Source organism: Coccinella septempunctata, chromosome 1, assembly GCF_907165205.1.
Source record: "Coccinella septempunctata chromosome 1, icCocSept1.1, whole genome shotgun sequence".
Lineage (NCBI taxonomy): Eukaryota > Metazoa > Arthropoda > Insecta > Coleoptera > Coccinellidae > Coccinella > Coccinella septempunctata.
The window spans coordinates 62933562-62947391 of NC_058189.1; the positions used below are offsets into that span (position 1 = coordinate 62933562).

At 37.5% G+C, this 13830-nt stretch overlaps 1 protein-coding gene across 4 annotated transcripts in view; it reads left to right on the forward strand.

Moving 5' to 3' along the window:
* The window catches only part of LOC123322730 (paired box protein Pax-5), a 189478-nt gene that overhangs the window by 162316 nt on the left and 13332 nt on the right, over positions 1-13830 (forward strand). The window lies entirely within an intron of this gene.

Below are 13830 nucleotides of genomic sequence, written 5' to 3' on the forward strand. Positions count from 1 at the left end.
TCAGAGTTTTCTCCATCGCTGTCTGATACTTTTTACAATTTCTTAGGCAATTTTCGAATTCACTCTCGAAAAACGAAAAAATTCCTCTAATTCTTTTTTTGAAATTTTTCTTGGCTGTCTAGACACTTTACGATTCTTGAAACGTCGAAAGCATTCCTAACCTAAATGATTTCTTAGTTGGATAGGATTATCACCATACACTTCCACAAGCCGAACTTGGTGATCAGTATCATTTATCGCTCAGACTCACACTACTCATTCATTGCTGCTGTATCCAAGAATAAATCTACAAAAAGACAAACAAAACTATCTCCTATCGGTGCGATCAAAGTTATAATTACTTAGGGCTACTTGCGACTGTGTGCCCTCCTGTCACTGAAGAGACCCAACCATGACTTACAGATCCTTCTACACTCCGGGCATGGATAGTCACCAACCAGATCTGGCCGCCGCTGTATTCTTCTCGAGTTTCCATTATAACTGTGGACCAAAGACCTCCACTGTGATCTGTCTAACGCTAGTTGTTCCCAGTTATGATTGGCATTGACTGATTTTAGGGATTGATGCAGTATATCCTTGAACTAGCCTTCTGGTTTCCGAGCTCCCTTTGTGAATACGCCCTACAGAGCTATTTTGGGGAGTCTTGTGTCTTGCATCTCAAAATATGGCCTCTCCATCTGAGTCGGGCCTCGTTATTTGAGTCTCAATTGTTACACAACTCGCGCGCTGCAAGACTTCTGCATTTGAAACTTTGTGGAACCATCTGATGTGCATTATTTGTCTCAGATGACGTTGCGTTTGTTCGAGCTGTTTAACATGTCGCCTGTAGGGCGTCCAGCTTTCGCTTCCGTAAAGAAGCGTTGGGAAGACGACTGCTTTGTAAACAGCTGTCTAGGTCTTCAGATTGAGGTCGTGATTTTGAAACACTCTGTCCTTCAGCTTCCAGAATGCTCGTGATGCCGAATTGATACGGTTTTGTATTTCCGTGTCTAGGTTAACCCTAGTATTTATGAAGCTTCCCAAGTATTTGAACTGCTCGACCTGTTCTAGAGTTTCATCCTCCAGGCTGATATCTGTTTGAAGGCTTTTTGACGGACTAACCTGGATCAATTAACTGATTACCAAAATACTGAACATTGAGAACTGTCAATCGTCAGCAAGTGTCAATCAGTTTTCCGTGGATAGTAGACTAGCCAATATACACTTGCGCGCGAAATTTGAATTACTAGTTTTCTTGATTCTCCCAGTTTACCAGGCAATTTTTCCGAACTTTTCTTCCGTTGAAACTTTTTCTAATGTATGAGGAAGGTTTCAAAGAAATAATGAATAAAATCGGTTCAGCCGTTTTCACGTCAAGCCATGACAACACAAAACAGGGCTCCATTATTATTTTCAACCTTCCAGGCTGGTCAAATATGTGTTAAGAATCAGTTCTCGCAATTCTCAAAATTCCGTCAAAATACTCATAAAATATACTCTATGATTGCTGGATGCATCGGAGACAAAAGGAAGCCATTCCGTTGGATGAACCTCGTCCTGCAATAACGATCACAGCAAAATAAGAATTATCCAATTTGGTGCAATCGTTTGAATGTGATGTGCTTAAATAATATCCATAGATTCATTTTTATTTACATAGATTGACAGTTTGAAATTTTGTGATCATAAATGTCATAGATGGTATGTCTGCCCCTCAGCGTGACTTTAATCCGACCATAGACGTAGAGACATGGACTGAGCAATGTCAGCATGAAATTGGCTTTTTTATAGAAAGAGAGAAATTATCGTCAGGCATTTACCTGTCTCTTTTTTGTTCACATAGAGGTGACCAATCAAAATTCTAGAAAAAGACAACTGCATGCCCGATCTTCAGTTTCTCTCTGTCACTTTTTTGACCGTATTTCATGCATAGATAGAAAGGGAAGGCACAGTCCATGTCTTTGTATCTATGATATGGATAAAGAAGATTGACAGTTTGAAATTTTGTGATCATAAATGTCATAGATGGTATGTCTGCCCCTCAGCGTGACTTCAATCCGACCCATTCAGGTTCTGTGCTCTGTGTCAATGGCCCTTGAAGCCTCAAATCCTGTAGAAGGAATTTCCCAAGTTGCCCAACATCGACCACAAAACCTTGTACACCGATCGACGTACATACAAGACGCGGATTACCAGATCGACAACCGGGATCAGAAATTCGAGTCCCGACTACAACTTGTACACAAACGATCGGAACGATTGTCCTTAAACAAAGCCTCTCCTTCACGGCCTGGAAGACAAGGAATATGGAAGTGGTTTTCGGCGGTAAATGCTAGGGAGCCACGGTCGCGTAGCAACGCGTATGATGTCTTTATAATCCGTCGCGGGTGCTGATTGGTCATGGCGGCCGTGGGGCAACGGGCCTCCCGGGGGTGGCCGGGGGGGACGGTCGTTTCACGGCGATGCGAATTTCGCGTCACTCGAGTAGGCGCTACTGATTATTTTTTCCTTTTCGTCGGCGTTTTTGCCACGTTCCGCCGTGGCGGTAAGGGTGTGTGGGTATGTTCGGTCTCAGGGTGGTTTTGGTCCTGTTTAACTTTGCGATTGTTCCAGTAATACATATATTCCCTTCACTTCGATAAAAGCAGTCGGTTGGCCTTGGAAATATTTTCTTAAGTTTCTGCTGCTAGAACGGAGTAAAGGTAAAGTTGGCACACATGAAATGTCGTCATAAACTTTTTAGGGTTTTCAATCCCAATCTCTGAAACAAAATCAATTAAAAATGAAATCAACGATTTGCTCCTGCATAAATTCTTGCACTAATTTGTCAGGAGCAAATTAACTAGAAAAAATTGTTGCCTGACAATGAACTCAAAATAAATAACGTTGAAATTATAATTCTAAGTTGTAACGTTTCGGAGTCTATATCAGACTCCTTCATCAGACGAAAAAATCTATTTTTGAAAATCTTCTGAATTGTGGCTTTTGTTTTACATTAATTGTCAATTGAATTATAATTTCAACGTTATTTATTTTGAGTTCATTGTCAGACAACAATTTTTTCTAGTTAATTTGCTCCTGACAAATTAGTGCAAGTATTTACGCAGGAGCAAATCGTTGATTTCATTTTTAATTGATTTTGTTTCAGAGATTGGGAGTGAAAACCCTAAAAAGTTTATGAAGAGATGCAGAATCCTCCCAGAATAAATTTCAATCGATATATGAAATGTCTTGTTGTTAATGTCAAAACAACGTTGCCACAATCATTTGACAAATCCTGAGTCTTTTCTACATATTATGTGTCAATAATTACCTTGTATTTACTATTTTTTCTTCATCTTCCAGGTTAAGAAAATTCAGCCATTTTAAATTATCATTATGAGCTATGCCGCTCTGGAAACCTGACACTGAAGTTTTTCTAAGCTTTAGATATACCATTTTAACCTTGGAAATCAGCTATCTAGTATTAAGCACACCTTTTCCATTCCAATTGGTGAATGAAGTAGTATTTATAAAACAAAAGAGCAGTTACCTATCGCAATTTCGTTGGTGATAAATAGTGAATATCCTTCTCTTGATTTCTATTTCATTTTCGACATTTATAACTAATTCTGCTTGCAACCACCGAAATAAGCTGTGATATTATTATTCTCCAATGTCAATAATCATTTATAATAGTTGTTTATTTCATTACGTTCAAGAGTTACCAGATTCAGACAAAACCCATATAACTTTTCATCTTCAAATAATTGAATAACGGTCGGTTTCATAATCAAACCTAAAGTCCTTTCAATTTTAAAGCTTCCTGTAACCCTACTGTAACTGTAACTGTAAATGAAAGTATATAAAGGAAGGTTTAAGTTTAAAGTGATTTTAATTTGATTATGAAACTGGACGTAAAATGACAGTAGAGGAAGCTTTAAGCTTAAAGTGGCTTTTGGTTATAAAACTAGAAATTAATCATCAAGTTGACAAACACAGAACACTATATTGACAACAAAATTCCCTTCAGATTAACAAGCTAAATCTATGACACTACATATCTGTAATATGTTATGTTTCAATAATTCATTCTGTGGATCTTTTACAGAGTTGCATTCAGCCAAAGTATATACCTTTTCGAATTCATTTATCTTCCGGAGTAAACTCACATTTTGAGAAATACGTTATTACTAAACTGAGACCTTTATGTATAACGGAAAACATAGGGCTGATTTAAAATGCAAAAATGTTTTGACAAACGTCGTAATCCTAGATAAACTCAATTAGTCTATGGTCAGAACCAACCATTTCCCATACAGAGTGGAATGAGTCAAATTTCCAAGCCCAACCGACTGCTTTCATAAAAGTGGATGGACTACACAGGGTGAGTATTTGACTCTAACAAGTATTAAGATTCTTGATGTCAAAGGAAACACTTTTTTCATATACCACTTTTTCCGATTCGGCCCTAATAAAAAGATATAGTCATTTTAAGTTTTCATAATGAAATGTGCCACCCCTGGAAAAACAAAATTACCTTCAGAATAACTAGCTAAATCTGTGACACTACACATCCTTCAAACAGAGTTGTATTCAGCCAAAGTACCCAATTTTCAAATTTCACAGATACTCTTAAATTTTTCAACATCAAATTACTCGAAAACGGTGCATTGAACGAGAAAATATACAGAATACTTTCATTCCACAAAACGTTCAAATATTCATTAGATAGCATCCAACTTAGTGTCAAAGTTAAGTTCTTTGAATTTTTTGTATTCTTATGATACGTTATGATCATAACGAGAAAACTGGAAGACGTGGGTGATATCTTGTATTCGAAAAAGATTCATCAAATAAATGAAAAAACATATTCTGAAACTCATTTTATTTGATGAAACCGTTTGTGAGATAGAACTAAAAATATCTAACATTTTTTTCATGGTTTTTCAACAACATCTATCTTTTAAACCGAGCCGATTCGGCAAAAACGCTAAAGGAAAAAAGTGTTTCTTTTGACCTCAAGAATCTACTGTTAAAATATTTGTACGAGTCAAAGGCACACCCTGTATACCTCGTCTCATGTTCCGATTGAAGTTGTGGAATCCGAATAAGGAATACCGAAGATATGAATTTTGTTCGTTTATTTTACTCACACTTTAGAATGAAACGTACTTTTCGATATATAATCTCAGCATTGTGGTTCCATTGTACACGAAAGGGCCTTACTTCGAAATGGTTGAAGAACCTTGAGGGGCAGTTATCCTGTCAAAATTGCATCCGCTAATTTAAACCGGCGCATTCGCCATTTTGCGGCGCGTCCGAATTCTAAAACGGCCGAAAAGTATCGCAAACTTGGGTCTCGCCCAGTCATTCAAGTTGTCTGGATATCAATCAAATGATCCAAAGGCACCATTAGCACAATACCGGCCGAAGGAGGGCGATCAGCCTGTCGTCATCGCACAGAATCACTGAAGAAGCTGACACGGTTCAGTGGAACCGTGTCAGCTTCTCATTACAATGGATGTCTGCTCGGTGATTAGCAATCGCTCATCCAATGTGACATCATTGATTAATTGGTTATTAGATTCTATGATTTCATTTACTTCAGGAGCGACGTCGGGCAGGACTCGGAAAGGCAGCAAAAAGCGATGGAGAATGAAGACGGAATTTAGTTATCGTTTACAGAGATATATAATATATATAATAGACAGGCTTTTCGAGATATTGAAGAACATTTCATTGTGATAAAGATGCCTCTTCACCAACAACAACGGTATCGTTTTCGTGACAGCAACCACAGATTGATTTACATATCATTTTACTCTTTAGTGAGGCACAGTATGAAAAATATTATTTCTATGCACAAATTTTTGAACTACCATAATTTGTCATAGAATTATGAATTAATTTGTTCCGCTTTATGCACCGAATCAATATGTGTTTGAAATCGGTGAACTAAAGTCTATATTCAACATCATCGAAATACCTATTTTAGTCCCTCATGTTTAAATCGAAAAAATAGAGGTAAATTGATTTTTGTAGATACCTAAACCCTTTCTGTGCTCTGAATCCAACCTCAATGCTGCCAACAGTCCGATATAGTCCGCAATCCGCTAATGACATAATGGAAAACTCATCAGGAATTGATTATTGGCATTGAATATCGCGAATCTGGTCGCAACATAAAAAATGATCAATAAATACGTATTGGCCAATCAATAGATATATGATGGCTGCCGCAGTGAATGCGCATTCATCGACGAACACAAAAGGGGTCCAGGCGACATAATCAATCCGAATGGGATTTCTCTATTAATTTTAATTATTGCGTCGCATTGAAATTCTTGTCGGGAGACAATGGCATATTGTTTCGGAATGACCAAGTAAATAACATCTAGCTCGTGCCACTATTTTAATTGATCTCTTCCCATTCGCTGGGATTTGGCGCAGATACGGACTGTTTTTTTTTCTCTGCAGTTTTATGATGGCCATTCAATAGAGTGAACAGATAATACTCTGTGTGTCACTCAACAGTACTTTCACTACAGCCATATTTTGGCGATCAAGCGTCTTAATCGATGTCTTAAAGCGTCTTTAAGCGTGACGTCATTAATTTTGTTGTCGCAAAAATAGAATATCGCTGATGGTTGAGTCATCTGTAGTTGTCATTAGACAGCGAATCGAATTGTGAATTTTTCAATTTCTGTTCTTTGGCTATTATTTGAAAAATATTTATTTATTCTAAATGATAATGCAGAAACTGCATTATTGGCAATAATAGCACTCTTCCCTAGTAGGAATTCAAATCAAAATCGATATAAACAACATATTCTCTTTCCGCTTAAGACGACACAGGCCAGAGACAAGATGACTCTATGACACAGGCGCTCTCCACAGACCGCCAGGTTCCGCTTAAAGCGTCTTAAAGACTGACGTCATGACTTATTCGCTCGAATAGCACCGCTTAAAGACGCTTCACGCGTCTTAATCGCGAAAATATGGCTTACGTCAATATTCTCTTGACCATAGATCTCTTGACATCTGTCAAATTTGAAAAGGGGGATTTTAAAAAAAGCTTGGCAACCTCGTTTTTTAAGGCTTTCTGCATTAAAAAATCTTACAATCGAATCGTTATTTTCAAATTATATTTGTGCTTTTCAGTTGCTTCAATCATTTTGCAATCATAGCAATTTTGCCGACTATCGAATCCAAATGATAGGATAGAAAATTCATATTGTTCTCAAAGTATTTTGATATAATGTGGGATTTATTCTGTGTTTTGTGCACAACATCTATGATATCGTCACAGAACTACTATATGTGTCATAGAGAGTCTCTATGTCTATGTTAAAAACATTCCAACTTCACATTCAGTGTTTGAATAATCTTAGATACTACCACAGGATACCTTAGTTGTGTTCTGTGACGAAATCATAATAAGCTCGTCCATTAGTTTCGGTTAGGTTATGTCGGAACCTGGTGTTTCTTGTGTTTTATCTTTTATCTATGTTATCTCTTCCAGCTCAAAGCCAATCAGTCTGTAGGGAAATGTTTAGGCGCAATATACCAATATTTAAAAATAACGCCAATCTTATCTTTATAAATTCATCTCAAAAATTCCTTTCTTCGGTGATGGTAAGTCACAAAACTTGGGTTGGCAACACGTACCTATTCATTCTGATAATTTTCTATGACCGATGTTTTTGACGTTTGTCATTGAAAGAAACGACTCCCGCCGTCCGTCTCTGGTCGCCAAAACAGTGAGGTTTTCTCATTAAGCTGCCGGTTTGTATGGCCGCAACATGGAAACACGGACCGAGTAGAATGGCGGGCTAAATTAAATAGCCGGTGTTGAGTTAATCGAGAGAGCCATGTCCGGCCGCCACTAGCTCTACCAACGGATGCCGCCGTGCTCTATGATTCGGTTCTTTGTCTCTATGCACAGCGGCGTAACACCGTTCTGACAGGCGTAAGATCACGTGGAATTTGAGAAACGATTATTATGAAGTTCTGGGACTGAACTTGATTCATATTCCTCTGAAAAGTAGTACGATTTCTTTGATGGCTTCGATGGCGATCGCCTATAGAAATGTGTGCACTGAACTCTGTATTATGTAGGTATCGATTCTATGATTTTCCCCCTATGTCCTTTCTTTTTCTTCTTTCAGCAAGATTCCTTCGGGTTTATGGGCTCAACAAAAGGTTATGTGCCCAGTCTTATATTTAATTTCCACCAGTATTCCCACAAAAGAGGAATCAACTGTTGTTATAGCATTACTATTCGTCGACTATGGGGTGATCTTTGGATATACGTCGCTCAAACTGATATCGATCCCCTGGAAACCGATCGCGTACGCCACTGTTTTCGTGAAGTTATTGTTGTCCTCGCCGAAACCGGTAAGCTGCGTAGTAAATTGGTTTGGTAATGACCGGAAGCGAATCTAAATCACGGAATGGGTTTATTTTAATCAAGTTCTTTCGATAATTGTTATGATTTTCATGCACAACAAACTCGACATCCTTTTCCCACAATGCGGATTACTTTCGAATTACAAGAATATTTCGTGAATTAAACACAAAACGAGATCGAGAAATAATAATGGTTGCCCACAAGTTTCGATGCATTGACGAATTGCACTTTCATTAAAGGCATAGTTTTCAGATGTCAGCTGTCAAAAATCGACAGTCCCCAATATGACAGCTGTCAAAATTGTTTCATAACGAAACCACTGATTGGAATACGAATCGGAAATATTTTTTTGAATTTAAATTAGCGAAACGTTGACCAGGAAGTACTTCTTAACGTATTTAATCCCTCATAACCAAATACCTAGCTCTGAAGAAACATAAATTAACTCAAGAATCAGTCAAATTATTATTAGGCTTGCAAACTTCATGAAACAAACAGAGGGATCGACTGTCGTTATAGCCGGTGACATTTGGATGATGATCTTTCTGTCCCTGATGTTTACTACAACCCTAATTCGCCTAAAGCTATCGGGTAATCCTACCGTACAACCAAATATTGGACTTGATTCCCACTCCCCATCGACAATAAAGAGTTTTGTATAGGTGACAATCCCTTTGAATTTTCGAGAGGCATATTACATGACAGGGTAGGGAATGAAAAGGTGATTTTTCAAGTGGCAGGGGTTAATATGATGATAGACATCCGCCGAGAAATAATCAGATTACTGACGAGATAAACAATTGATTCTTTCGAGATTTGCGCGTCGCTTCTGTTTAATTATTGGTTTCCAGAAAATATACAGGAAAGACACATTGTTAATCTAGAAGTTTTCTGAGGATCTCGCAACAGATGGGTAGGAGGTTTTGCGAAAAGTCTCGAATTAGCTTCTGAAGTGAAAAGTGACAGCTGTCACGTCGTGACAGCTGTCACCTCATGACATCTTTCAACATCGCTATTCTTGAGCCGTTTTCGAGCTTTTCGACTGCATCAAATTTCGAAAAAGTTGGTGGTTGCCATCGTAGGGTTTCCTCCCCGCTGATCGACCCCAGAGGGGATGCTGTCCCCTCCTCGATTCATCTGGGCGATTGCCCGGCAGGACGTTGTTATTGCGATTATATTGACTGGTCTGAAGGGAGTTGGGGCAGAGGGTGCATTCGGAATAAATCGACTGCCGTTGTAGTGTAGCGGCGGAGTCAGTCGGGCCATTGTGATGCTGCCGTTGCCCATTTCTGGTCCCTTAAAAGCCGATTCAATTTTATTTGCCGTACGTGAAAACGTTAGAACTGCCAAGTGGCCATTAAATTACACCCCTGCGTTTTTCGCATTAATATCTCTATTTGAGGACCCGGAGAGGGTGGGAATCGCACGGATTAACATCTTTATGGAATATTTAGCGATTGATTGCTGGTGGCTCGATTGTCCAAGCTGCGGTTGAAAAATCACGGTTACTTATTCCAGGATTGAGGCGCAGATGCTCAAGCAATTTTGAAATCGGTGGTTCTATTACACACCAGGCTTTTAAATGAAAAGCCAACTGACCCTAAAGTTTCCTAGCTTTTTATGGCACCGAATATGTTCAGTACGAGAAAAATTGATTTGTCCATAAATGTGTGAAACATAGCAGCAAAATCAACACCTATTTCTGATCATTTTGTTCAGATCTTGAAAATGACGTTCGTTCAAGATATTTCAGTTCTGTCATCTAATGTTAAGATGTCATGATCACAGAAGTAGATAACTTTTCTTCTATGAAAATTTCCACAGAAAGAGTGTTTCCCCACAACTTTTGAACTATTATACCATTTCATTTTTTATTTGTGTGAGATATATTCACAGTTCACAAATACTTGAATGGATTAAAATAATTCATATTTTTCCTCATTGTTAACCATTTCATGAAGTAATCGCGTTATGGCGTTCGTGGTCTCACAGAAAACAGCTAAGCAGATATTATTCAGTGACATAGACATTATGTCGATTGAATGGACGAGTTCAGGAACGTTTGTCAACCTTGTAAATACTAGAAAAAACTCTTTCAATGGAAACGTATTTTTTTTAATTATATTTGTGCCTTTCGGTTGCTTTTATCATTTTACTTTCCTTGGAATGTCCCCGGCTCTCAAATCCAAGTGATATAAAAGAAAATTTATATTGAATTTTCTAGGTGAGTTTTGACATTATTCAGGCGTTTTTGTCGTGTTTCGTGCATTATATTTATGGTTTCATCTATAGACTAATAATTTATTTATTATCAGACCATAGACATAGAGACTCCAGGTCTATATGTCTATGTATCAGACTATGGTTCTCTCACAGAACGCCTCAACTACTAATGTGTTCTGTGATGAAACCATAGTCTGATAATAAATAAATTATTAGTCTATGGATGAAACCATAAATATAATGCAAGAAACACCAAAAAAAACGCCTGAATAATGTCAAAACTCATCTTGAAAATTCAATATAAATTTTCTTTTATATCACTTTGATTTGAGAGCCAGGGACATTCCAAGGATTGTAAAATGATGAAAGCAACCGAAAGGCACAAATATAATTTAAAAAAAAATACATTTCCATTGAAAGAGTTTTTTCTATTATTTACAAGGTTGGCAAACGTTCCTGAACTCGTCCATTCCTGCCAATTTTCACTTCCTGGCTGCTCATTTATCTGTTGTCAAATGTTGATCACAGATAACAGATGTTGATTGACACTTATCCGATCAAAAGTAAACGTTGCTTTCTGATAATTTAGAACAGAAGTACTGAATTCAAAATGGGCATTGCTGTTGACTAATGGCAGAATTCATTAAAACTAAAACTGAACAGAAAACATTAATTAATTTTACCCAAAATAACGCATAGAGAATTTTTCTCTTGGTAGAAAAAAGATAGTAAACAGACATAACCGAATTTCACGTCAAAGGTGATCTTGAAAATTTCCACATTTCCACTGAAGGCCAAATTACCATATCTGATGATAATATGCTAAACAGAGCCCAGTATCTATCCTGCGCCCTTGAAGTTTCGTACATCAAACAGCCTAACCCGAATAAATTACCTCATCATAAATATTATAACAGGCATTTCCGTATCGTGAAATTATTAAAAAAAGGAACCGTTTGGTAATTCCGCCATGATCACCTTGAACATTACCCAGTCGAATGAATTATTTCAGTCGCACAAATGAATTGGAAAATTTCCGATACCTAAAGCTCATCTTCATGTCGCGTATGTCCATAATTTTTTATTTAGGTTCAGATCACAGTGTTTTCTTTGGTCCTAACCTCAAATGTCTAAGGTTAGCGACATAGAGGATCAGTGAGACGTGTCAAAAATGAAAAATTCTCAGCTAATTGAATAGGGTTGATAGAATCTTTGCTCCTTTCTCATCCAGCACTGTACCTCCGTCGATTTTTCATACGGCTCCAGGTGCTCGCTCCAAGCGGAACCACTCTACGTACGTCCAGCCATCAGACGTGCAGAATCTCGAATGGATTGTCTATGAGTTATGGCATTCCGAATCGGAATCGCATCCGTGTCACTCTGCCTGTCATTTATACGATATTATGGTTATTAAAACTGACAGTCTTTGAGTTATTCAGCAACGTGTATCGGCCGGGGCAACTTCCTGATTACTCACCATGAGGCGCGTTCGTCAGGTTGGTACTTGACATTTTTACCGCGCTGAAGACGATGTTGATCCTCGAGTGGTTGGAGTAACAGAAGGTCGTTGATGTATGGTGGAAGGCTTCGCGAAGGCCTCTTAGGGCGATTATCTTTCATTTTTCACGTGATTCCTGGTTGAACGACAAGTTTAATGATCTCAGAGGGACCATAGGTACCAATGACAGTGAATATCTTGTAGAAAAACAAATTTGATTCAGAATCTTTCAATTATTTCTCAACTTCAATTAGGTTTGACACAACGAAAACTCTTACGTCAAATCTTCTCAATAGTTTGACACACTGTCAATATGATTTATAAAAATGGCGCCAAATTTGAATCTCCAGAGTTTCATCAAAATCTAACGGATTTGACTCATCAGTTCATTCCAATCAACTTCATCTGGAACACCCTAATTAAAAACGATGACTCCATCATCTCCTTTATATTTGATACCCTAGACAGCACCTACTCGGGTGACAAAGCTCGCGAATAAAACGAAAACCTCTATTATGTTCTCATCTGCTGTTTTTTCATGCTGGACGACATCCAATACCAGAAGATCTTCTAATAGCTACCGTACAACTTGTGAACACGTTGCCATTATAATATGGGCCTTCACGCATGGTGAGCATCCTCGTGGGGTGGTGTAACCCCCCATGTCCCCGCGCGCATATACCGTGAGATTTATAAATTTACATTTTGACAATTTCGCATTACGCATCGGGGGGTTATTTATCGTCATTATTTCCAGTTGGACTGTCGCGGGATTGGGTTTCATCAGAAAAATATTGAGCCTATCAGCGGATAGAAGATTACAATATGTAAAAAGATATAGTCATTTTTCATAATCATCTATGCCATCTTGGGAAATCTGGCACCAAAATTTTTCCAAGCATAAATATACCATTTTGACCTTGGCAATTAGCTACTATATTGAAAAAACAAGCATAAATTCACTTTTTTCTTTCTATTTTGTACACGAAGTACTATTTATAATACAATAAATGAGTCACAGCAATTTCCTTGGTGATAAATATTGAATATTCTTTTCTTGATTTCTATCTCATTTTAGATAATTTTGACGAACTAAGCTTACAAACAAAAAATATTCATCATTTAGGTATTGTCGTTGTTTATTGCTTTTCCTACAAGAGTTACCAGATTCGAAAATAATCCATTCAACCTTTTATTGCGTATCTATATCTTTATGACATTTCCGAATCAAAGACTCGCCCTGCATATAGGGTGAGTATCTGAAGTACAAATATTTCAACAGTAGATTCTTGAGGTCGAAAGAAACTCTTTTTTCCTATACCATTTTTTTTCGAATCGGCTTGGTTTAAAAGAAACAGGCTCTTGAAAAACCATGAAAAAATTTTATTTTTAGTTCTCTCACAAACGGTTTTATCGAATCTAATGAATTTCGGAATATAGTTGTTCATTTATTTGATGAATCTTTTTTTTTAAAATATCAACTACGCCTTCCAGTTTTCTCATTACAACCATTACGTACCATAAAAATACCAAAAATTCAAAGAACCCAACTCTTGAAACTATGTTGGACGCTATCCAATGAATATTTGAACGTTTTGTAAAATAATATATTCTTTATATTTTCTCGTGTAATACGCCGTTTTCAAGACATTTGATGTTCAGAAAGCAAAAAGTATCTGTGAAATTCGGAAAATTGGGTATTTTGACTAAATACAACACTTTTTGAAAGACCCATAGA